This window comes from Vanessa tameamea, chromosome 22, assembly GCF_037043105.1.
Source record: "Vanessa tameamea isolate UH-Manoa-2023 chromosome 22, ilVanTame1 primary haplotype, whole genome shotgun sequence".
Taxonomy (NCBI): Eukaryota; Metazoa; Arthropoda; class Insecta; order Lepidoptera; family Nymphalidae; genus Vanessa; species Vanessa tameamea.
Window position 1 is genome coordinate 7,765,480 of NC_087330.1, and position 27,962 is coordinate 7,793,441.

Sequence of the window (27,962 nt, forward strand, 5' to 3'; positions counted from 1 at the left end):
AAATTACCCCTCCAATCGATGGCGGGTAGCGATCACAATTTCCACGGTGTATCACAAAGCATAACTCGCTTTGATTGCGGACGTTTATATAGTTTTTTTTTATAATTCGTATGGGAACTCCTAGCTATGAAACATAATGTCATTAGAAAAATATTTTTATAACCCGATAACCGTGATTGTTTTAATGCGATTGCGATAAAAATTACGTTGTTATTATAAATGTTTAGCCATCAAATTAAAAAATAACTTTCGTTTAAATAGCTAATTCGACTTTGATTAAAAAAACATTCGTAGTTGTTTTAGTGCCGATCAATATTATGCCTTATTATATTCAAATGTTTTTATTTCTATTAGTCTTACATAAATACTAAGTGAGTTTGTCAACGCTTCTTTTTTTTCGCAGGAAAAACGCCTTTACGTTTCACCCACATGGTTTGGGGGGTATGTGAAGGCACCGGAATAACCACTAAAAAACCAGCGGTACCCACACCGTCTTTTCGGGGGACTGAAATTACATTGTTTCTATGATTTACAAAATTCAATTTACTGATTTGAGAAATTTCATTGCCTAATATTGTAACTGCAGCGTGTTCATCATTCGTATTGCTATTGGGAATGATGGTTGCCTCATATCAACCCTCTGGGACTGCAACCACTCTGGAAACATCTTTCGCCGGCGGTTTTTCGAAACCAATAGGACCGAATTTGGAAACCTTCAAGAAACGAGCGTAGTCATATTTGCAAGCCTTCCGGGGTTGCCGATCTTCTTTCAATAAGTAGGTCGAGGTCTTTAGAGGCTCTATTGACGGGTGTACTTAACGAAACATCCCTTAGCTAAAAATACCCCAGAACTTCTAAGATGTTGATGAATTTATTTAAAACATTGAATATATATATATTTCGAATACTGAGCTGTTTTTTTTTTTGTTTCAGATATACAATAGCGAGATGTACGACTTTGAAGAACCCGATTTATAACTTCATGTTTGATCAGGTATGTATACGTATATCATATAAAAACAAACAACACAGATACCATATAAAATACTTCATAAACATGCTCAGGTACATAGAGACCTAGGTGAATCGTTAAAACACAAGCAATCACCATAGAGTTTTAATTTGAATGTTCAATTTGTGGTCAATTCTACTAATAAATTGCCAATTTAGTGATTATCGCAATCGAATAAAAACGTAATCGTTTAACCGTTTTTCTTGTCTATTCACACAACGATCCAGTTGCGATACCGTCGTATTTGAATCGGAATAGTGTCGTAAACGTAGAATTATCCCGCTGTATGCGTCGCATATAATGCACTTGTATTAACCAACCCCATTGGAACAGGGGGCCTAGCTGAGCTGCAAATCTTTCCACAAATTTACAGTCTGTTACGAAGCATACTAGTCAATAAGATTAACCAATATTAATTATAAACGCGTAACTAATGTTTTAACATAACAATTAATTCATTAGACCTCTATAAAAATGTTCAACTGTAATATTGTTCGGTAATAGCACTATATTCGATACCGTTGGAAACCTATAAAAAAAAACCTTTACAACATGTTACTAAAATAACAAAGTTGCTTGATTACGTATTTCTGATTGCTTGTTAGAGCACAGTTTTATTGTTGAATTTTATTTTTCTGTTATAGCAACACTATGACTAGTTTAGTTGAACTCGAGTTACTTATTAACAATTCTAGTTAAGAGTTCAATGTAAAATGGTTTTTTCGATGGTGGCCATAACATAGTATTATTTATGTCTTAATAAGATATTTATGATTGTTGTTCTAACATCTGAGTTAATCGTTTTTAAATATATCATAAAACGTTTCTCTAAATAATTATTTTAACTATTAAATAATTTTATGTCTAAAATAGTTATTTTCAAAGTTTTGTTATAAAAAAAGTTCTAGACCAGAAAACCCGAGTCCAAGCCATTAAGTAGAAAGACATAATAAAAAAAAACATGCATCGAAGTATTGGCGCCAATCTTCAGCCATTTGCTAATTACTATCCCGTACGAACCTTTGTGGGGAGTCCAAACGAAAAATACTGATTTTGGTTAGTATCGGAATCATCCTAAGGTAGATTTGAATGAGATGCGTTTACACGCGGCTTTCTTTTAGATATTCAATAATAATCTGGACTAAAATCTTAATTTGAAGTCCAAATATTATTATAGTAAATGTTTATTGGACAAAGAGCTCTCCTCTTAAGGAAAATTGTATGACATTTTCAGATACACTGGTAATACGGCGGATAATATATACAGATTTTAACAATGTTTATCTTCACCACTGAGAGTTAAAGTAAATAACTATAAAATATTTGAATAAAAAAAAACAATTGAGTGACTTTTTTAAGATTCTTAAAAATCATAAGTCACCGTACACACGTAAACATTTAAAAAAAGAAATCGCCTAATCAGCTCGGACAAGATATTTCACAGTAATTAAACACAACACAAATACTGTTCATAAATCGACAGCGGCAATCAATTCGATAAGGCTTCTGACTTTTTCTCATTTCCTCCGCGGTCAACGCTCCTAGACCCGGTGTCGCCAGCCGTGAGAAACGAAAAATGTCGAACATTTGTGTCACATTAGCATAATCGTGTAAAAAAAATGTACCGTGTGGAACCAGCTTTACGTTAGCAGACATGGATTTAAAAAAGATTCCACAATTTGAATTTCGAAGAGCTTTCCGTTCTCGAGTGCGATATTGAATTGAATACGGCCGTGAATGAATATTAACCGTTAAATAAATAATTATGGCATCATCAGCTCGTAGATTTCGCGGTTCGTTTGGTTCAATTAATTAATTTTTTTTTCTATTGGTTCCCTATGTGCCTATTACGAGATTATTGTAAGAATTTTTTACATAAAAATAGAAAGCTGTTTACGATCAGCGCATTTTGTAGTGAAAAGTTATGCTCATATCTATAGTATAAGGCATCACTCAGAGATTTTATATATATTTATGACGGATGACAATAAATTATAACGGATATATATACGATTCAATTTAAATGAGGAAAACAAAATGTTAATTTTAAAGATTTCAATAACATTAAATTTCAATTTAAGTGAATGTGTCTAAAGAAATAAATATAAAATTGTTATTTGTCTTATACTAACGCCTTTTAAACACAGACATTATTGAATACTAAGGATTTTAAAATATGTATATTGTCGAATATCCATTTCTGGTCAACTTCAGAACTCACTTCACTATAGACAAACATCAGAAGATAAACAAATTGTTGAACTAATCCCAAAAGTATTTTTATAGAAAACTAGCGACCGCCTCGGTTTCGCGCGGATATAATGTATTACTAAAGAAATTGATATGACATAAATATAATTTATACCCGAACTTTTCGTTCTGGTAACATTACATTAGTTATATTCGTACATGATGTACAACTTTAAAATTACACAACGGATTTGGATGCCGTTTTTTCAATAGATAGATTGATTCTAGAGGAAGATTTATATGCCCGATTTTTTTTTTGTACAATTGTTCCATTAGTTCCAGAGATTACCCCTTAGTAATATTAGTATTTTAGTAGCATTAGTATTTTCATTATATATTTGAATTAACTACATAAATATATGCAATAAACAACAAACTATATTTCGCGTATTGCGTAAGACAGCGTATAAAATATAGTTCAAAACCCATTGAATAGAAAACGCATTTGTTATAAAATCTAGAGTATCGTACATAATTCATAAATAAAATTATATACAATAATAGTTGCTACCAGCGACTTCGCTCGTGTTTTAGGCGTTGGTCGTCAGGTTAGCTTATGTCCTTCCTTGAGGTTGAAGTTAGCTTCATACCAAGTTTCGTCGAAATCGATTTAGTGGTTTAGCCAAATTTAGGAAAATGTTGCTAATTTGGGGCGTATAAAATACGTTATCTTAATTTTTTAATGGGTGGTAAACTATTTATATACCTATACGCTGGAATTTATTCTTAATTACTACTTTTAAATATGTTTAAATAGGAGTTAAAAGATTTTCTAAGGCAGGTACAAACAAAGTAATTCGGTTCCGTACCCTTACGTGTCTATTTAAATAATAGCCCATCATTATGCAAGAACAATATAAATAAAATATAACTGAACTCAAAATATTCTTTATTCGAGGAGGTTCATAAGAGCACTTTTGAATCATGTAGTAGTAGGTATTGAATTAAATGTAAAGGTACCGGTCCGGAAAGTAGATTCCGAAAAGAACCGGCATGAAATGCGCTAGTTAACCCCCCCCCCCCATTTTAATCAAAGGATTCTAACCTCTAAATTTCTTTAGAACTCTATTAGAAAAACTTAATAATTTATTACTGGCCCAGCCCAGCTAGTTAAGCCCAGGAAGCCCAAGAGATGGATATACACTTCACCCGATAAGCTTTCTAATATTAATCAAAAAATATATCAAATAATAATTCCAATAACATTTGGAACCTTATTGAATATACACAACATTAATACTATATCATTATTGATTCATGAATACAATCCGCATAATTTCACGCTCAATATAATCGTACATAAAATAAATGTTAACTCAAAAACAATTCGTGTATATTTTAAAATTGAATAATACATAGATAATCGTAGTGTTCATTTCTGATAAGTATAAAAGTCTGTTTGATGTCAAGTTGTGCCAATGAACTCTAAGTTCGTGTTAAAATATGACTATTTTATCGTCATAAAATTTCTTTACGTAAATTTATTACAATAAATATTATGAAAGGTATTAAAACTAGGAACGACTATAGATTGGACATTTTTGATGTCTGATTTGAAGAATTAATGATTTGAAAAGTTCTATGATGAAAAAAACATTAATGATTTTATAGAAGAAAACTAATTGTCGGGTTTTGATTTATTTTATATTAATTTTAATATGGCAAGCCGTTTTATTCTCGTTAAATATGCATATTTATACTAGTTTATAAATCATTAATCAATATAATAACGATTCGTTTTGCTTACGAGTGATAGAATTGTCATATAAAAGCGTTTCGATAAGTATGTGACGTAAGATTTTTCGGACTTTAACGGCTCGCTAGTTGTAACTCAAAAACAATCGGTTGCTACAATAACATTTCGTTAAATACAGGCATAAATATATATAAAATATAAATTATAAAATATTGCAAAACATTACATACATTACTCTGATCCCGATGTAAGTAGCTAAAGCACTTGTGTTATGGAAATCAGAAGTAACGACGGTAACACCCAGACCCGAGACAACATAGAAAACCAATGAACTTTTTCTACATCGACTCGACCGGGAATCGAACCCAGGATATCGGAGTGGCGTATCCATGAAAACCGTTGCACACACTACTCGACCACAGAGGTCGTCATGAAGTAACTGAAGCATTCGTGATCATCAGAAGTGGCCATATCAAACTGCATTCCGCATTCAGCCTTCGACATTTTTTAAATGTTCCAACATAGTATCGTTTGATGCCTTATTGACTTTGTTATCTAAGAAATGATATTCAATTAATGTTTTAAGTTGCCACGTCTGTATTATATTTACAATAAAAAAGTACTTAAACCAATTAAATGTAGAATATTTAGAAAACACATTGAAAATATAAATTCAGCAAAAATTAAACATACTTAAATTTTATTTAAGTAAAAAAAAAAAAACGAACATACAACGAAACCTGTCGCTCGAGAATGCGAAAAATTTACATTCCAATAAAAAATTATCTCGCGGTAAATATTAAAATACAAGATTACACACGAACGGGTCAGTGATCCGATCAATTATCAAGATTAGTCTATTTTCTGCACCGAGCTACATTTTCCGCCTTATGTTAGGTTTTTTGTTACTTTCGAAGATGAAATGTCAAATGCGTTCGCGTCTTGCTTTTATTTCATATTAAATGTCAAAAGTTTTTTTACAACGTAAACGATCCTTATTTATCCGAGTCACCATTTACACTGGCTCACTCTTAATTTTTACGGAAACAATACATAAATTTACCTTTTGTAATACTTACATTAGGACTTTCGATACAAATGTTTAAAAGAAAAATATATTAGATTAAATTTTTAGGCCATCCTCCTTTTGGGGAGAGGGTTGGAATTGTTTTCCCACAAGCTGCTCCGATTTAGGTTGATGCATATGTGTCAGAATTTACTGCTAAACACGAGATGACTTATAAACACAAATAAAGCACGTGAAAATTCAATGTCTCAATAGGAAATCTTAATCAAAAACTTATTAAACACTAATCTTATTAGACTATTTCATTAAATTAAAGATAAATTTCGGACGTGAAATGTTTATACTGAAATAAAAATAATAATCAATAATCTCTCGAATTGTTCGAAGAGCACACTTTTCACGGACGCATATTTTATTAAAATTGTTAAACTTAAGTACATCCCTCGGCGTCGATAAAATACCGATCAGTATATTGTATCCGTCCTGAGTAATGCCAACTGCCGGCTCCTTTGATGTCATATAGAATAAGAAACAGAAACGATGTGTATCTGTTTGTTGACGCGTGATATCTACGAAAGGTATACAGGCAATGCTATAAGAGGAATTGTTTATTTGTAATTATTAATAAAAATAACGATCATTCTTTATTATTTTAATTAATGAACAAAAATAGTTCAATTAGCAACATTTTCATTAACGACGTTGCTAGAAATTTCGCTTGCGTGTGCTATTACTGTTACTAGCAAACCCCCCCCCCCCCCCCCGGCTTAACGCGGGTGCATTTTATTATTAAAGAAACTGATATTATGTAAATATAATTGATACGCTAAGTGGCTAAGTGCTAACTTAGGAATAATGTAGTTTTCTACCAGTGTTTTTTTAAAGAATCGGTCCATTGTTTCCGGAGATAACCCCCTCCATACAAACAAGCATATTTTAGCTTTTTTGATAATATTAATATAGATTTACGTAGGGTTTTATAAATACTATTAAATATGTACAAAAAACAAATTTAAAATGTTATATTTTTGACATAATATATTGGTACTTCCTAAAGCTAAATGGACAGGATGGTACCATCAGAATAATTATAAAAGAGTTAAGCAGATACAGCCGTTATAATTTGCTAAAGTTGCTTTTTCTCTTAATTTCCACCGATGAAAGAACGGCTAGTATATATAGATAGACAAAATTACAGGTAATCACTAGTTTCACGATAAAGATAAAGTTTTGATACATTATTAGTATTTAAAAACTTGCTCCATACGAATATATTTAATTTTTATGGCGTATTAATACAAAACATAGATATAAAATCAAGCGCCTTATCTATTTAAGATAAAAAATCTGTTTTTTTTAATTTAAACAACTTTTTAATACAAATTTGTAATGCCAGTAATAAGACGTGCAATAAAAAGTTTTATACAGGATTATTGGTAATTCGACGTATTCCCGTTAGGAGGTAATAGGGGTGACTATTTGCGATAATTTTAACCCCTATATGCATGATGCAAAAGTGAACCATATTTGAGTTATCGCGTTTTTTAGATTTTTTCAAAATAAGTCAAAAATGCAACTTCAAAAATGTATTTTAAAAAAAGTATCAATTAAAATGTATTTTTTCTTCTGATTTATAAACACGATTAAACACTGGATATTTTTCAATATTTAAACAATAATTATCGGTCAAAATTTAAAAATGCGAGACGGAAAACGATGTTATTTCAATATTTATTTTATTTTTTTCACTCAAATATGCCTGAAAAACAAAAAAAATCATTATGAAACTTGTTCTGCAGATTATTTTAAAAACATAATCGTTTAAATTAAATTTAGATACATAAACAGTTCAATAGCTAAGTTACAATTAAGATATTTTGTATTATCATTTTAATCCTGTGCACGTTATTTACGAAGAGGATGCTGAAAGAAGAGTTGCTTTCTGTAGATTCATGCTTAATGAGGATTTAGAAGATGAATCTTTTTTGAAAGAAATCCTCGGGCCCGACGAATTCAAATTTGATCAAGATGTTACTAACTATCACAATAAACATTATTGGGGTGAAAGTTTAACTGGAAATAAAATGATTCAGAAGATATTATTATGTATAATTATATTTTTTGTTATTTAAATTTAAATATAGAAAAATACATTTTCATAATTATTAATAACTATAATATTATAAAACTATCTATTATCGTGAGTTGATATAGACGATGCTGCTTATTGATTTGGTGGTAGGTCTGGGTAGGTACCCACTGGTCAGATGTTATACCGCCGAACAGCACTTTTTTGTTTAAATTAGCAGCCTGTAAATTTCCCACTGCTGGGCCAACGCCTCCTCTCCCTTTGAGGAGAAGGTTTGGAGCATATTACCACGCTGCTCCAATGCGGGTTGGTGGAATACACATGTGGCAGAATTTAATTGAAATTAGATACATGCAGGTTTCCTCGCGATGTTTTCCTTTACGGCGGAGCACGATATGAATTATAAACACAAAATAAAGCACATGAAAATTCAGTGGTGCCTGCCTGGGTTTGAACCAGAAATCATCGTTTAACTCGGCTCCCACCGAACAGCAATACTTACAATTGTGTTCGGGTTTGAATTCTGAATGAGACAGGAAACAGGGAACATAAAATCTTAGCTCCTAAGGCTGGTGGCTAGTTGATAATCCGGATGATATACGGATGATAAAGGTGGCGGTGGTGACTACTTAACATCAGTTCGCACTACTTGACATTTGCCCCGTCTGTCGTCCATTACATAAAAAATATCAGGTCAACACTCACCATTAACGTCAAATGCAATGTAAAGCAATATATTTTCATGGCTTATGTAATTTATGTAATAGCTACATATATTGTTACTATTCAAGTTTTAATTAGCGGTTTTCTGTTTTGATTTTTTTTCCAAGAAACATAATTTTTGCATATTGCAAAAAATATATTTATGCGTTTGTCGGTTGTTGTGTGATAGAGGTGTAAACGAATGCACACTTTTGCTTTAATAAGAATTAATGTAGGTTTAAAACAAAAAATAAACACCTGTAAATGTCCTACAACTGAACAAAAGCCTTCCACTTTACGAGGTTTAGAGCTTGTACCGCTATACTGCTCGAACTCGGAATGGTGGATACACATGCAGCACAAATTAAACACATGAAAATTTGTAGCCTCGCTTATCATTCTTGTGTTCAAATCGCTAAGCCATCTTACTCTATATTTGATTATAATATTTTTTTTATTTGCCTTTGCCCTAGTCTGTAAGTTTTTTAATCTATGACCAAACACTACGTATATTGGCAGGATTTCTTTGTGAATTATTGCGGACCGCGCGCATGTCTGACCGAGTCAATACCTTAATGGGACCTCATGTTTTCACCTCCGAACTTAAAAAGTAAAAAATACTACCGTATCGTGAAATAGGGATCCATTTTGTATGTAACATTTCCGATAGATGTTTATAGCTAGGATTAATTTTAAGTAATTGTTGCGACCGTACATTAGTTATTCAGTTAGACTTAATGTAATTACGATTAATGTGACATTAATATTAAATGAAGATTATTATTTGAATACTTGTTATGCTTGTTTTCCCCTTTCCCCAGTTTGGTTATGGTCACGGTGACGACAATAGCTCAAGGGGTCAGGATCGGAGCGGCTTTCACATTTTAAGGCCCGTTCATCGTTGTGCTTTTGCGGCGAGATCCGGATTATAAATTAGGCAGTGGAGATAATTGCCTAGGGACCCGTATGGACTGGGGCCAAAATTGGGAAATTGTATATCATCATATTATAGTAAAAAAACCGTCATATTAATAAATAAAATTAAAGGAATGAATATATTTAAGAAAGCTTGAAAGGGGGCCTTAAAAATTAATTGCGCGGAGGCCCTGATACAGTCAGTCTGGCCCTTATTGCTGTTTTATTAACATTATAAATAAAGATGACATGAGCGTTCAAATATACCTACATAACGGAACGACATGTTCGGACAAAACGCATCCAGATAAACTGACTGAACTGTATGTGTATATCTATTAAATATATATAACTATAGCATTTATAATACGATGTAAAACATATATATATATATAATGTTTAACATCAAAACGGTTACGCATGCGGTTTTCATATAAATAGCAAAACAGCAATTACAGCAGTAACATAATAATATTATGTTATAAAACCTTCACTCGCGCTGTAAAATCTACTTAAAGTTTTATGTATGATTCCTAAACACGTGTACATGGCTTGTTCACAACAATTATATTGATACAATTAAGTGTTTTTTTATATAATAATCAAAAAATAATAAACGACAGTAAATAAATCAATTAAAATTATGCAATATTAATAATTATCAAAATAACATAGAATATTTATCACCATTAAACATATATCTATTTAAATTATTTGACTGAGAAAATAAATAAAATTTAGAACTTCAGAAATATCTATGAGAATATATTAATATTGAAATTCCCAATATAAAACGTATAAAAAGTAACGTCATAAAACTAGTGATAAAATAAAAAAAAGGTTTACTTCTTGTATATGTGCTAAATTCCACTTTATAAATATTTACATAAACATTAAATATTAAAAAGGTAAAGTGATCTAAATAAGATACACCGGAAAAGATCGATTAGCCGATAGTCCAATCCATTATCAAAATAAAGGGATCGAAAACATATCTTATAGTCTTGAAATTTTCATTCGTGTTTATAAAAAATCAACCATTACAATCTGGTCTCGGGACATCCACAAGTTCACCCCGATTTTCTCTTTACTGATATTGAAATAGGGAGATGGGGCAGGTCAAGCTATATAGGTCGCCATATATCACTGAACTAAAGGGGATTCAGGAATTTACAACCCTTTGCTAGCAAATTTATGTGGCGTACGAAGTTAACCCTCGCTTACAGAGATCGCGTTTCTTTATTTTACAAATGGCTTCTAAAATAGTACCAGGTGGGACGATAAAAACATTTTTAAAGATTATTAATAATATTTTAAATACCTACTTATAATTTAGTCACCAATATAGTGTTCAATACGTAGAAATATCAACACAGAGCCTACGTTAGTTCTTTCGACTACCACGGACCCTTACGGACGCTTAAGGATCCCCACAGATACACTCGGATTAAGACGTTTTTCTTCCATTTTGCCATTACAGAAAAAACACGTGTAGTACAAAGTAGATGATTTTCCATTTAAAAAGAATAGGAGATTTAAAAATATCTCACTCCTAGGCGACGATGCTGATGATCACAGGTGTGATGATGACTAAACCTGCCACCTTTAGTTGAGATCTTATATGTTGTGTGTGAGTTTTCAGATTACTGTTAAACAAACTTGAGGTCAAAACTTACTGCCAGTCAAGTAATTAGAATAAGGGAAGCTAGCTATTAATTAACACGAAGATAAATTGTCAGTTACATCTATACATATAATAAAATTGGAGTGTATGTTTGTAATATTAAAATAACCCATTTTTATTAAATGCATATATATACACGGTACATGTACCAAAATAACATTTTTTACAATTTTTGTCTGTCTGTCTGTTTGTTCCGGCTAATCTCTGGAACGGCTGAACAGATTTCGACGGGACTTTCACTGACAGATAGCGGATGTAATGAGGAGTAACTTAGTCTAGTTTTACTTTAGAATTATATTTAGAATAAAAATAAAATCACGCTACAATATCCAAATAACTTAAATTCAAACAACGCGAACGAAGTCGCGGGCACAGCTAGTTAAAAATAATATATGTACGTCTCCGTATAAATTATATGAAGACGTCTGCATATTATTATGTATTAGAAAATAAACAGTTACATAAAATAATACAATATATATAAATATATAAATTAAAAACTACTCTACATTTTAAGTCTATCTTTTTAAATTGATGTTATACTGTAGTAATTTTTTGGTTACAATAAAGTTTTTCTTATTTTTTTTAATTCTACAAACAAATTAATTAAAATTAATTGACATAATTAAAATCTTTAAAAACAATATCCCTTAAACGCATTGAGATTAAAATGACATGATCATATTTAAACACAACGTTTCTATATGCAACGTTAGCACGGATCAGATGCAAAATTAATACTTAATATATTTTTCTTATCAATATAACGGATATAAATTGTCTTCGATAAATCAACACACTACACTTCATTACATTATAAAATATAAACAAATTCATATAAATTACTCCAACTCCATACAATGACCGGCTTAATTCATTAAAAAAACAAAAAAAAAACATTTTAACTACACTGCCGTGCACTAAACGCGATATCGACTCATTACGTCCACGTTCACGGCCGAGAGCATGTACGCCGTATCGATGTCAGTTAATTTTCCACCAAGTGTAATTACCGTGTTTCGCTTTGTTTTTGCTACTAACTTTATTTGCATAGTATAAGGGGAACGATCGTCGTACGGTTCCACAGAGAAAGGAAAGGAGTCGAATGGAATTAATTCTTAATTTAAAATGACAAAAAAATAGTAGTTTGATTTGACTTTGCATACGCCAAGATAACTATCTGATCTTATCTTTAAATAGGGCGTTAAAAGATAGTTATAATTTAAATCAAACTGATGTCATTATTCAGTTAAACATACTACTTCCCAGTGAAAGCGAATGCACAAACATACAATCAAACATACGAAAAAAAGAACATTATTTTTAAGTCGGGAAAAATGATTAATTTTAACAATATCATTGTTACCAAATTTTATAATGAAAATAAATATATAAGTTTAATATTATAATATAAGCAAAGTAAGCTGACAATATAATTGTAGTACGTATTTATAATTATTGAAAACAAGGTATTGCTAATTATATTCAAACACCCCTCTACGTCTATAACAAAAATCAGCCTTGCACCTAATGTACTTTATATTGTATTAAATTTGAAATCAAGATCTTCATCGATTTATTAATTTTTAAAAGAAATCATCTCTAAATATTTCATAGTTCCAATCTAAAACCCCAGAATAAGCTAATAGAGACATTGTTCGGTCCTCGTTAGCCGGATCAGATGCGCGCGCGCCGCGGGGGTCTCGCGCGCATCTAACTGCATGATCTGTTACGTAATTCTAGCTTGCATATTGTTTAAGTCTTAAACCCTATGTGGTCTGGCAGTGGTTATAAGTTGATTAAAAGAGCTAGCATACAGAACAATGAAAGGATGCGACCTCACTTAATTCTAAACTTAATTTAGCTTCTTATAGTATATAAAATGGTTTATTTATTTTAAAATTTTATTTGGTCCTATTTTATAAAAAAAAATTAAGTATTTTTTTCATCGTTTCATCGAAATTTCGGATCTTGGATTTTAAACACATGATTAGACTTTGTTTTGTTGCCTAATAGTAGTCAAAATATAAATCAAATGGAAAGAATTAAATTTGCTAACATAAATGTAACCGTCATTAATTTCAATCAATTATAAATAAATTAAGTAACTCAAAGATTTAGCTTCTCTAAATCTATTCGTAACTAGTCGTTGCTTGTAATTTCACTTGCGTGCAATGTTAATTGCTCTATTCCCAGTAAGTTTATCGCTCTATTCGATAACCTTTAACCTTTCCACGAGACAAACGAAAGTTCTATCAAAGTCGGTCCATTTGTTACAAGATTAGCCTTAACAAATATTCCTTACTAGCTTTAAATCCATTGGAATTTATACATTGAGAATGCCATAAACATCTCATGTAATAATTTCATCTCTAGCAGACGATACAAGTTTTACCACAATAATATCATTCACAGGTCCAAGTCGCTGTCACTCGACTGTCAACGTCTAAGAGAATATAGCATCGAGTTATTTCGAGATTATTAAAACATCTCTCTGGTAGCTGTCATAAAACATAATATGACAATAACCACGCTTCACTCTTTGCTTTTGAATATTTCTATATGACGTTTTGTTTGGGGTGCTGAAAGGAGCTATTCTTAGTCACGTTTTCTTCGTTTAGTGTTAACGATACGCTGTTGGTTTGCGGTTCGTAACACGCTTATCAAAATATTTTTGTTAATATTTGTATTTGATAAGTATAATATATATATAATATTACAAATACGACAGGTTAGATGGATGGAAGGATGGATGCTGATGATAACAAACATCTTGTTACTCAATCAATCAAATTTGGCACATAAGTAGATTGTATTCTGCTACTAGCACGTAGGATTTTTACTTGCAATTCTAATACTGAAATACTAAACAATCACAATAAGAAACAGCTCCGCCAACCCGCATTGGACATTAATAGTCTGTTATTTTACTTTTTAAAATGTAATCATTCCAGCTTAGCACAGTTTTCATAGCAACGAGTAAGATAAGTTTACACTTGGATCAGAAAAATGGGCTAAGCTACGAGAAGTGGGTCAACTTAAAATATTAGAACATCGGTAGTCATGAATAATCTTGGCAATATTCCTTCCAATGCTAATAAAGAATTTTAATAACTTTGCGTTTAAAAATATTATTCAAAGTTTGAAGAATTCTAGGCATTACAAAAAGGCAATAGAAATACACTTTCAGTCCCTTTTCTAAATTACGAATACATAAACTATTACAATGAATATTAGTTTTAATTTTGAAATTCGAATTCATGATTTTTTTTTCTAAAATAGATTAGTGGACGTGCAAATAGGCAACGGACATTTGGGCGATAGACATTAAAACTGAAAGAAATATTGATTATTCCTTACATCGCCAATGCTCTGTCAACCTTGCGAAATAAGATGTGTCCCTAAGTATTCCTGACGATAGAATGTGGTGATTGGGTGGTATTAACCAAGACTAACAAGGCTTGCAAAAAAACCCTACCCTAATAATATTAAGTATGCTTTTATATTATGATTCGTTGTAATAATATTAAATAAAGTTAAATATAATATATTTAGAGAAATAACTGTGATTTTTTTTTATTATGTAGCAAAGAATATCATCACAACTAAGAGGCTAAAAATACAAATAACGAAATGGTACCATTATGCGTACCATTTGCGGACCGAACACAGACAACGTTTGGTTAAAAAAATTTATAAAGAGATAATCATAGTCAAAATTAAAAATGAATACTTAGTTATTGTCTGAAGCTATAAAAATATAATATTATTTTATTTCATAAAACATATTGTAGTACAATTCAATGCACACTTCAAAGTTAACAATAAAGACTTGATACACCACACTTACTGTCTAGAATTGAGATACCTATTTTTTATCTCATCTAATATTATTAATGCAAAAGTAACTCTATCATTAAACTCCAAGGTCAAGCCACTAAACCGAATTTGATGAAATTTTTTATAAAGGAAGTTGTAATCCCAATGAAGGACATAGGCTATTGTATACCTTACACCTACGACCACCCCCCAAAACACGCGGAAGAATATGTTTCACATAAGTAAGCTGTTAAATAAGCCAGGAGCCACCGCTGTATCACCGCTAATAAATGCACAAAGAAATTTAAACAACCCCTAAATTCAGATTTAATTCCATGTGTGTGTACATTACACATTTGCGTTACAGCACAGTGGCGTTTTACGGTTATATATAGATAAAAAAAAATACAATTAAAGAAATAAAATTATCGCATAAAACACAGCGTTTGCGATTGAAATATAACAGCCATTAAAACAAAATGCGGCTTCTTAATTGATGTACAATGACAGGGAGAGGATTCTGTTCTCAATTCGGATGTACCGAAATAGATAGAATAACAAACAGATGTTAAGATTGTAAAAAAGATAGACTCGGATGACGGGTTAATGTACACCTCACACGGGATTGCACGAAACGGACGATTTATGATAAAATTATATGCATATTTGTAATAGGATCAGTGTTACAAGACTTTAAATTGGACGTTTAGGTTACTTTCATGAATGTAATATTACTGACGATAACATTCGATTTTTTATACTGTACTTTCATACTGTGTAAACGGACAATATTCGTTCACATAACTCATCCCTAAAAACTGTGCAACTATTCGTGAATAGCTAACTCACTAACTAAGTAACTTAACTAATCATATTCCTGAATGTGAACTTGCAACGCTCATTATTATTATTTTTTTTATCATAACAATTCGTTTGCTTCCCTAGTGGAATAGGCTATGTACCTAATATTGTACTTTAATAAATCGATTAACATGCCTTCCTTTATGAGGTGTATTATCTAATATAGAACCTAAGCAATCTATCTCAGCTGTACTGAAAAAATATTACCATATACCACATGGGTATATTTTGTAAGGTATTGATTCTGCATATCGTGTGAAACGTCTTAAGGATAGCCGAAGCACCTTCCCTCTTACTTTATTTGTCACTCACTATTTATTGTTTCAAAACCGTTTCAGGTTACCGCAGTAAATTTCAGACAAAAAAAACTCCCAAGGCGTAGGAAACGGTTAAAATTAACCCTAAAACGGCACCGATTTGTTAATTGTTGGGGACTTTTTGTCCCATATTTCTCCTGAAGGGCTTATTTATGAATTTAAATGGCCCCTGAAGACCGAGGGTTGGTGCTAATTTGAATTTTATGAACTTTATATTTACAGCGCCGGCGTGGACTGCGTCTCGTGGGATTATCATAACGTGGGCTATTTTTCGTTGTTTAAAAATAATTTTCGAATTGAATAATTTTTTTTTTTTTCTAACTGTACTTAAGTGAAAATATTATATCGAAACGTAATCAAATTGAGAAATCTTTATGTTCTTTAATTTATAATGACATATACTCTATTTTAATTAACTATCTTAAAATATACTGATTTTTAAATATTTTTACAGATCTTATAATTACGTAATTATTATACTATTAATAATACCTATATATACTTCAACAGAATACCATATTATACCTACCGGAAGAAAGGCATATAAAACCAAAAATCACCAATCAAAGTGCAAAATTGGTGAAACCAACCTACATACTTTTTGGTATACTTAGTGGTAGGGCTTTGTGCAAGCCAGTCTGGATAGGTACCACCCATTCATCAGATATTCTACCGCTAAATAACAGTACTCTATATTGTTGTGTCCGGATAGAAGGGTGAGTGAACCAGTGTAAACACAGGCACAAGGGACGTAACATCTTAGTTCCCAAGGTTGGTGGCGCATAGGTGATGTAAAGAATGGTTAATATTTCTTACAGCGCCTTTGTCTATGAGCGGTGGTGACCACTTACCATCTGACCCATATGCTCGTCCGCCAAACAATACCATAAAAAAAAAATCCCATTAGACAATTTATAGTCAATTTTAGATAGTTTTAAACATTAAACGTACTTAATATTATAAACTCTTTTATAATGAAAGCAATAGAGTTCAAATTATATTTAAAATACACTTGAAAAACCAATCAAAGTGATACATCACAATGATTAATATAATATATCCAAGGTAATACCTAGGTTCAATTTACACTGTCATACATCTAATCTCGTTAGAACTTGTTCTGAGATGAGCTTGTGTCTTACACAATAATAACCTTAGACGTAAAAACTTGCCAAGACTCGAGTAACTTTGATTAGATCGGTTCAGGGGATTATGGAAACAAATGATTAGGGGAGCTTCAGAATAATATCATTATTGCTTAAAACATATATAAAAATAGTTTTTATTTCGATGTTTTGGTTTCAATAAAAGCACTTATGAAATTTTATTTTATAGGTGTTCAAATAAAAATGTAAATTTATTCCCAACTCAAACCTTTTAAAAATTATACTAAATGAAAATTAATGTTCTACACTTCTATACAAATTAGTTTTATGCCACTTAAATTTTATTACAATACATATCTAATAATCACAGATAAAAAATATAATTAAATATTTAATTTGAAAGCTTTAACTATTTAGCCTCTAATGATATAGAATTTTATATATAGATAGTTACGTATTTCCGCTGGTTTTGTTTAAATTTTATATTATCACAAAAATAAACAAAACGACCCAGTGGTTAAAACGCTTGCTTTTTAAGCGATGATTGCAGATTCAATCCCAAAGCACCACTGAATTTTCATGCGCTTAAATTATGTTTATAAATGTGGTAATGTGTATAAACGAGGTAATATGCTGTTGGAATAAGCTCCAAACCTTTTCCTCAAAGGGAGATCAGGCCTCAGCCCAACAGTGGGCTATTGATTTACTTTGTAGAAAAAAATATGACATAAAACTCGATACTTTAAGGTGAGTAATATATCTCAAATACACTTACTTTCTGATTATTTACCATAAATTATTATACAATTAAAAACGAAGGAGTAAATTCGAATTCAGGTGGCAAAAGCTGCGAAAATACCAATGGACAATGCAAGAAAACAAGTAGAAGTTATTTATAATTAACTAACGACCCGCTACGGCTTAGCGCGGATGCAACTTAGTAATAAAGAAAATGATATGATATCAATATAATTTATACCCTATAGCACTCAGGAATAATGTAGCCAGTAGAAAAAAAAAATACTTCTAGAGATTACCTCTATATACAAACCAACAAATTATACCTCTTTATAATATTAGCATAGATGAAGAAAATAAATAAAAACATAATTTCGTTAATAAATTAAATATATTTTTCTTATTATATAGCAACACACATAAAAGGCCGCGGGGAAAGCAACGCGGCATGAGAACCTCATGACGTCTGCCGACACGGCATACGAGTCAGTTCCTATTACGCCGAGGCGCACGTATATCTGTTTAACGTCAAATATTTTAAATTCGACACGTCCAAAGATCAAAGAATTCAAACATGCGATGACGGAAAATCGAAAATTATTATGCTCGGAAACAAAAAATAAATGTACAATAAATCCTATTAAAACCCGCCTCTTCTTGGTATTTTCACAAGATAAATGCCAATAAAACTATAAAATTATCGCGGATACTGTCCCGAGGCTCAAATAAATAAAACTTTTTATTTTTTATGAATTATTTTACTATCAAGAACAATAAAATCTTTGTGTTCGTATACTTCGATTGTAAAGTCTTGAGACTTGTACTGGTGGAGCATTAAATCACAATCCTAGTAAAACTCAACAGTAAAATGAAATAAATCACGATTTGTTCTTTGTTTGATAGAGAAACGCTTCTAACAGAATTAACCTTTTCATTTCATCTATTTATTAAATATGTAAAGATGATAAATACCTTTATAGAATAACGAAAATAGACTTTCAAGTATCAAAACGCTTCAGTTAATTTACATAGAATTATGAATTATGAGCGTGGCCTGCTCCCGTACGACACGAATAAAATTATATTCAGATTCTAAACTATTTATAATAATATAATAATTTTCCGCCCCAATTATTTTGTTGGTGACACGTTTTATTAGTATATATACGATTGTTATGCTTACAAAGTAATAAATAATTTTTATAATATCCCAACGGAGACATTAATATAAACAGCATTTTTGATATAACCCTGTTAATTATGTAACTTATGTTTATCCATGTGTGAGTCTGGATTAGAGTATTTATTACTTCGCACGCACACATCGACGTTTAGGATTTAAGTATTCTTGCTGGAATGTTATAACGTTCGTACGTTTTGATTCTTTGTTTATAGTAGGACCGTGTTGTTCGGATATAATGTATACAATACCACAAACTTATAAAACTTATTAAACAGAAAGAGGAGAGTTATGAAATAAAATAAAAAAGTCTTTAAAATAATATGTAAAACCTTATAATTACATTCATATACATTTTACAGGGTTACTATTTAAATCGCTGTACAAGTGTTTGTTTGTGTTCTTCTAAATTATAACAATTTTTATTAGTGCTTCTGTGGGTTAGTACATTTCTGCAAAACACGGTCTTTTTATAATATGCTTTAAACAATAAGAGATTTTAAAACAAACGCATTTAACTGAACGTCAATAATGTTACAAGTGTGAAAAAATCGGATCGTAACACTGAATATTAGGATCTATGTTTTTTTGTCAGATCAGATCAGTCATAAAAATCAGACACTAAGGAATGTTGAGACGTATGGCGACTTTAAATATAATAATAATCTATGTTAGTATATAATATGTTTAAGAAGATATTTTAGGCACTTATAACAAATTATTTTAAATCTATTAATATTATGTTGGAACAATTAAATAAATACATTTAATTCAAATAAGCTCATTTTACAGAATCGAATTGAATATAAACCTACCTTCAATGTATATTCTACCGAGAACTGGCAAGATATTCAGCAGTTAGGTACTCTTTTTATTAACCTTGTAAATTGTCTCGGTATGAGTAAGTAATGATCTTTTTTCGGATTCTCCTCGGTAGAACTCGGTCAAACTCGGTAGTACTGTAACATGATATAATGCTTTTATGAGCCTACTTGAATAAAAAACTATTTGGATTTGATTTGATTTTACGGTATAAAAGTCATCATTTGAATTTATTTTGATTTAATAATAACAATAAATGGTTAATATTACTATTAATTACTTGATGGTAGGGCTTTGTGCAAGCCCGTCTGAGTAGGTACCACCCACTCCTCAGATATTCTACCGCCAAACAGCAGTACTCAGTATTGTTGTGTTTCGGTTTGAAGGGTGAGTGAGCCAGTGTAACTACAAGCACAAGGGACGTAACATCTTAGTTCCCGAATTTGGTGGCGCATTGGTGATGTAAGGAATGGTTAATATATCTTACAACGCCATTGTCTATGGGCAGTGGTGACCACTTACCATCAGGTGACCCATTTGCTCGTCCGCCTACCGATAAAATAAAAAAAAAACCTAAGTTAGGTACGATTATGCCTGTCTCAACTTCGCCTCAAATATGTTTCAATTAAATTAAAATAAATAAATATAATAAAACCCGAATAGCTGGAACCCAATCACAGCTACTCCTACCGGGTCCAATAGAAACCGTACAGGTACCCACTTAAAATCACAACGAATTTAATTAAAATTGGCCCATCTATTTTGAAAGACTTCGGTGCCATACAAACATACGTACAGACGAATTATAAATATAAAGATTTGTCAAAATATTATACGTCCACAAAATTGTAACTAAGTTCGGAGGGCTATCTTATTATTTTACCCTCTGAGTAGCAATCACACGTAATGACAATACTAAGACCTCATGCATCAAAGTTTGATTAAGTTGAGGGAGAAATGTTAATGCTATTGAAGGATCTTGAAGGTATTCAGGCTTAACCTTACGAATATAGCTATCTGAAAGTATATTTGTCCTGTCCTCATTAACGCTTAACTGATATTGATATATATGTATAGAATAGAAATCAATGGATACAGATGGAGGAGGCCTTTACACGCAGGGGTTTCTCATTTAAAAAATGTAGAAAAAAAATATAAATAGAAAAAAATGAACAAAAAAAATTTAATCGAACTCAATCAACAACTAAATAATATAATTCAAAAATTAAATTACTGTAATTGCATGGAAAATGAGAAAATAAAAGGCTTATTAATTTATTTATTTATGTTTATTAATAGTTATCTGTGGAATATACGCCAAAGACTGACTCAGATAATTTTATATATAAACTTAAAACAAAGTTATCCTTGTTTATTCGCCTATTTCTCCTCCTTAAATTTGAAATTACCTTAAATCCTTTCTTAGGGGATACTTACGTTATAAAATAAACTTACAGTCGTTTTGGTTGTGCGTTCATAATCAGTACAAATTATTTTATTCTAGCTATTCTTCCTGTCTTCCTACGGATAAACATTTCATTTTACCCATTTCCCCTCTTTAAGTTGAAATTTTCAAAAATCCTTTCTTATTGTATATCTCCGTCGCTAAAGGAGTAACTATCCTAAGTTTTAATTAAATCGGACCTTACGTTTAAAAAACCTCGTGATGTGTTTATGATAATCTATCCATTATAAGTAGGTACATCTAATATTAAATAAATAATTTCTAAAGCAAAAAAGTATATAACACACTCAAATAGTCAACAACTATCGTGATATTTTACAAAAATATTGGCGTACTCTCAAAAGGGGAGCCGTTATAATCCTTAATATTCTCCTCTCGATCATAACCCGGACTTGAACCACAAAGGTGACGTAATAACCGCGCTAATCCGCCATTGTGGCGCCATCTCTTGACAGATTGCAGACAAGTTCAATAGAGATTACGCGGGTTGACGCTAGGGGCGCTTTGTTCACGCCGTTATTGAGAAAATCCTATTGTACGCCACGAGAGTAATTTGTTTTCGGGTTTCACAGCGATGTTGGAGGCTATTAGAGTACGCTGTTGGTTTAAGAGATTTGAAATGACAACATAGATTATTCTTTATGAAAATATTTGATAAATATTCCATGAGCCGTTGAAATGTTAAAATTAAAAATATTTTTTGTTGACCAATAATAATCGTTTATTTTTGTTCCGATTGGGATAAATACCTACTTATTGATATAAATTCATTGTTGTGAATCCTTTAAATATAATCATTTGACGATATTAAGTTATATAATTATATCTAATTCGTAAAAGCTATTTAATATTACAAGCTCGACTTGTATAATAAATATTTTTAAATTTACACAGATAATATTTATTGAACAGCAAACACAGTAGGTATATATTTTCTATATCTTATTAAAAAATAACATTTTTTTTTCTTGTGGTAACCCTCTGTGGAATCCCACTTGGTCATATTTTCAATTATTTTTTTTAGATTTTAGTAATCAAGTGTTATAACATGAACACTTGTTCTTAATTCCCATGATTGGTATATCTATGGGTCACCACTCACCATCAGGTAACCTATTTTCTCTACCATGCTAACATGATATTCATAACACTATCGGAAAATATATATATTATATTTATATATATGTAACGATACTATTTGTATTCAAGTGAATTGCTGTAATTACGCATTTTATAACCCCTCGACATATTATTATATAGGCACATTATAGGCGAGTTGTTTTATCCCTTAAACGACGCAAACATAAGACAAAAATGTCTTAGAATATTGAAATTAATTTCCGCTTAAGTTGGTTCTGAATGAACAATAATTTTCAAAGTATTTTTAAATGACACTATATGAACGTATTTTTTTCACTCTGTAGTCAAACTCTTATAAGCACAATTCAGTCGTTATTTCAAGAAAATCAATGAATATTACTATATTCGGAATGTATATCCTATATAGAAGAAGCGCTGATAAACTGTGTAAGTATTATGTTAATTTTTAATTACATAAAATAAAATAATTACATGTTTTGTATATAGGTATATAATAAAAATGGATGAATCGCTATAGTATTTGAGGTTTTATTATAGAATCAAACACCTTACCCTTTAAGACTTTACTTCGCGGACACAGTAACTTACTGTTACAAGTTTGTCTATAAAACTCGGATAATGTTCATCTCATACAAAGGACTATCGTTAAAGGAAAACACAAATTAAACAAAATACTCACTTCCTTTTACTATATCTGAGACATTAACGATACCTACCGCGTCTCATACATTTAATAATTCCTACAATAAATATGTCAAGACAAAATAAACGCAAGTTTACTCTCCTCCATACAGAATTAAATGCTTAACCCGTAAATTATTTAGTTGCGTCACACGTCACCGCTGATGATGGATCGGGGCAATAATTGCGTCAACCCTGACGTTCCCTGCACAATTTGTGGGGGGAATGGGGAGGGAGTTATTGATGGGTCCCCAAATTGTAAGTGCTGATATTGTTTTTCATTTGAGCGTATTATATACGGATTAAGGAGACCGAGTAATTATATCGGATATGCAAATTATAATTGAATATTCGAATATTATATGTATTTGCAAACGTATATTTTACTTTTTATTTTAGTATGCTTAAGGACAGATATGACTCAGGGTGGGATACAAGGAGGTTATATAGGTTCAAGTAATTTCATGCGTGCAGTGCTATTTATATTAAAACATACATCACTATACATAAATATTCTAACTTTGTTTGTCCGTAAATCTAAAATATCCTAAATATTACTTAAAGGCCGGCAACATAAGCACCACAGTCTTGCAGAAGTACATGAGCGGTGGTCGTCACTTTCCATCAGATGAACCTCCTGCTCGTTTGTCACCTACTCCATAAAAAATATACATGTACAATTTAAACTAAAATAAAACTTGTAAATAATGTATTATAATTCAATTTAAAATGAAATCATCAAAGAAAACGCACATTTTAAATTGTGATTTAAATGACTATATCAAAATTTTTGATCTTCCCAATTTAAAGTTCAAACACAAATAATATTAAGATTTCTCAGCGTCTGTCAACACAAGCCCATAAACATTGTTTTATTCAAAAACATAATTATCGTTGTCATAATCGAGATCTCTTTGCGTATAATCCTCATAATTTCATGAAAAAAACACCCAATTTGTGCAAAATTAGCATTCAGTTTAAATGGGCCTTGAAATTTTCATTCTTTATATTTTGTTTTTGCGTGATCATTTCGTCATTGACTGGTTATTAAGAAATTTATCGGGAAAAAACAGGACACAAACAAATTTTATTGCACATTTTTATTGACTGTGTCAGTGTTTTGTAGTAAGGCTTTGTGCAAGCCCGTTTGGACCGTTAACCTAAGAGAGAATACCTACTAGAGAATATGTAGTAGCACAACATATCCTCTAGTCAAACATAAATTGACTCGCAAAACTATAGCAAAAAGAAACATTGTGTCTTAACCAATTATTTATTACCTATTTACAATTTTAAATTTGAAAAAATCATAATCAATGCTGATTAACTACAGTATTGAGATTCTAGAGATTTCACTTCGTATTTCACTCGTGAATTATTGACACTATATCAAGAATGAGATACGAAACGCAACTATTCACGAGTGATCGTCACCGACTTACGATGATACGCTATTTTGATACGAGTGTTTGATAAATTTTATAATTACCATAGTCAATATAGCTTATCACATTCAGACATATCACACGGCGAGTTCGAGTTTATTCGTATAGAATATCCCTACAATATCCCAGTTGCTTTAAAAAAACGCGTAAAACCTTTACGATTAACATATACATAATAACAACTCGGAGTACGAATACCGCTTCCAGACTTTCATAAATAAAATCAAGTATGCCAAGAAAAAACACTTTTTATCAGTAAAGTTTTCTTGGCTATCAATGGTGTGTGCGCAAACATAGATCCCTATGCTGTCCTTTAACCCAATGGGATGTCAATCCAGTATAACTGGGACCAGGCTTAGAACCAACATCTATGTATATGTGTATCTAAGGCAAGAGAGTGTCATATTAACAATTTCCTAACATTTTCCTTATTTAATCTTCACCAACGAGGCAATATTTGACTATATAAATATTTAAATATGGATGAGTTACGTCCGTAAAGTATTACCTACAGAGCAATTTATTATTGACTCATCAGTCTCTTCTTCTCCAATTTTCTATTTTGTTTTGATTCGCTCGCAATAACAGGGAATTTGTCAGATTTCAGCGAGGCACGGATTGATGCATATCATATGTTTAACGCGAGTGTTGCAATGCAAATCTCCAAATTAAATGAATCTGCCCCTGATTAATTCGTTGTGATAAAATAAAATAGAAAATATATGAATATACAATCGTATAACTTGATACAATATGTTATTTAGTCGCCTGGAAATATTTTTTCTCAAAAACATCCCGTTTTTCAATGATAACCTTCCCAAGGTTAAAAATCTTCGATGCTATTTGTGTACGCTGGAACTCCCTGGTAAAGTTTCAGAGGCAATAATAGTTAATAACAGTTTTGAGACCTATCAGGTTGCCTAAATGCCGCCTACCTACTTGAAATAAAAAAATAAAGCTATCATTGAATCTTTGATTATTTATTTAAATAACATACAATTTTGTCTATGACATTAAATTCTTAACAAATATTTACGAATGCAAAATTATATTTATAAGAATTTTAAACAACGTAAATCTAAATATAAAAATGGCGGTTTCAATAAATTCAGTAATTAGACACACATAAAGTACATCAAACGGCGAAATGGGTTGATTTCTGTAAACAATATTAAGATTTATTACAAAGATGTGTGAAAATGCTGTTTATTTGTCTATACTAATATTATAAACGCGAAAGTAACTCTGTCTGTTAACACGCTGAAACCGCTGAACCGATGTTGATGAAATTTGGTATAGAGATAGTTTGAGTCGGAGAAGGGGCGGTTCACAAGCTACTTTTTTTTATTTACCACTTGAGTTACTATCTCAAGGTGGGTTGACGGTAAAGCCAGGCGCCATTTTTTTTTTGCAAAAATTAAGAACACTATCATTATAATACGACGTCAGATTTATAATGGATTTACGGAATTCAGTATGAAATAATAAAATTTACAGACGTTTTTTAAACAAGAATTTAGGAAAACAGACGTTTTTAAAAATGTCTTAAAAATACTTTTATAATAATTATTATTATTTTATATATTCAAATTATTATATAAAATATCCTTATTGCCTCCACTGGTGACAGGAGGGCTGGTTCGTTTTTCGCCCAGAGGATCGGAATTGCGATTCAACGGGGAAATGCTGCTAGCATTCTTGCCACCATTCCACGCGGTCAAGATTTATACAGTACCTATTTTTAATTCATATTTTTATATATATTTAAGCACTTAATGTTAATCTATTTATCAGTATTTATATTCAAATATTTACAATCTTCAAAAAAATATGTATACATTTATATAAAGAAAGTAGCCATAACTCTCTAGAGCTATTCATTGCGTTGTCATGTGTTAAACTCATAAATCGTAATTAAATTCTATTCGAATTATTTAATAGCAAATCGTTAAACATTCCCCTTAAATCCGAATAAGTTTGTCACATTATAAAAGAAATATGTCTTTAAACCGAAAACTAAAAACACACTAGAACACATATCTGACGTCAACAATGCGCCTAAATATATTATTTGACATTAAAAAATTAATTGCTGGCAACACAAGATTAATTTACGTGCTTATAAAAAAAAAATCAATAGTTTTTACGTTGACGTTCCAAATTTAAACGTTGTTCGGACGGTCATGATTAACTTTTACATTTTGAATTACTAATAGATCTGAATATTTGAAGCGAGTGAAATATCTTTACATATAATATACCTTGCCTTGGAAGATAACTCATTAGATATTATAAGTATTAATGTATTTAAATATTATTTTTCTCAGCTTCATAGTGTTTCAGTTTTAATATGAAACACCTATTTCGCCTTGAAGTCGAGACCGACTCGTAAGTCGTGACGGCATACGGCTTGACGCCGTCGTTTCGTCCTTGTTTGTGCATGGCACGTATATTATTATTTTATTAACCACACTCAATTATTTTTTTTTGTTTTGTTTTGTTTAGTGTACTCAATATTGATTTAATGGTTTTCTTTTATTATAAAGAATTTCATTTGATACAATTTAGACTTTTTGCATCTACCAGGCGTCCCGTTACCGGAGTGATCACATTTTTTTTAAACTTTAAAAATTGGAACTCATTTGAGACGTTTTTCTCTTGTAATTACACTTTTAAATAAATAAAATTATTAAATGTACTCAGGTAATGTCTTACAAAAACTCAACTTGAACCAAATTATTAAATACGTAACACTTATTTCTTTGGAAATGATGTTCTATTAATATTATAAGTATGAAGTTTGTAGTATAAACAATGCGAGGCACGTATTCCAGAAATGTCAAACTATACTTTAGGGTGACGCCCGTCTTGATATTATAATCCTATAGATTAACACAGTCGAAATTCCGAACAAAGAAAAATATATTCTTCTAAGAAATCATTCGATATTTAACACTGTCTCCAAGTAATTTTTATTACGCGGTAAAAATACACAGATTAAATATGATTCGATGAAAGATTTAAATAAAGAACAAAGGGAAACGAATGAGCA

General features: G+C 31.1%; 1 protein-coding gene across 1 annotated transcript in view; it reads left to right on the top strand.

Moving 5' to 3' along the window:
• Window positions 1-929: 929 nt before the first annotated feature.
• LOC113397644 (transcription factor SOX-6) overlaps window positions 930-27,962 on the top strand; it is a 179,234-nt gene continuing 152,201 nt past the window's right edge. The window contains exon 1 of the mRNA XM_064218462.1: window positions 930-994. The gene's annotated coding sequence lies outside the window, so the exon portion shown is untranslated. The remainder of the gene's footprint in view (window positions 995-27,962) is intronic.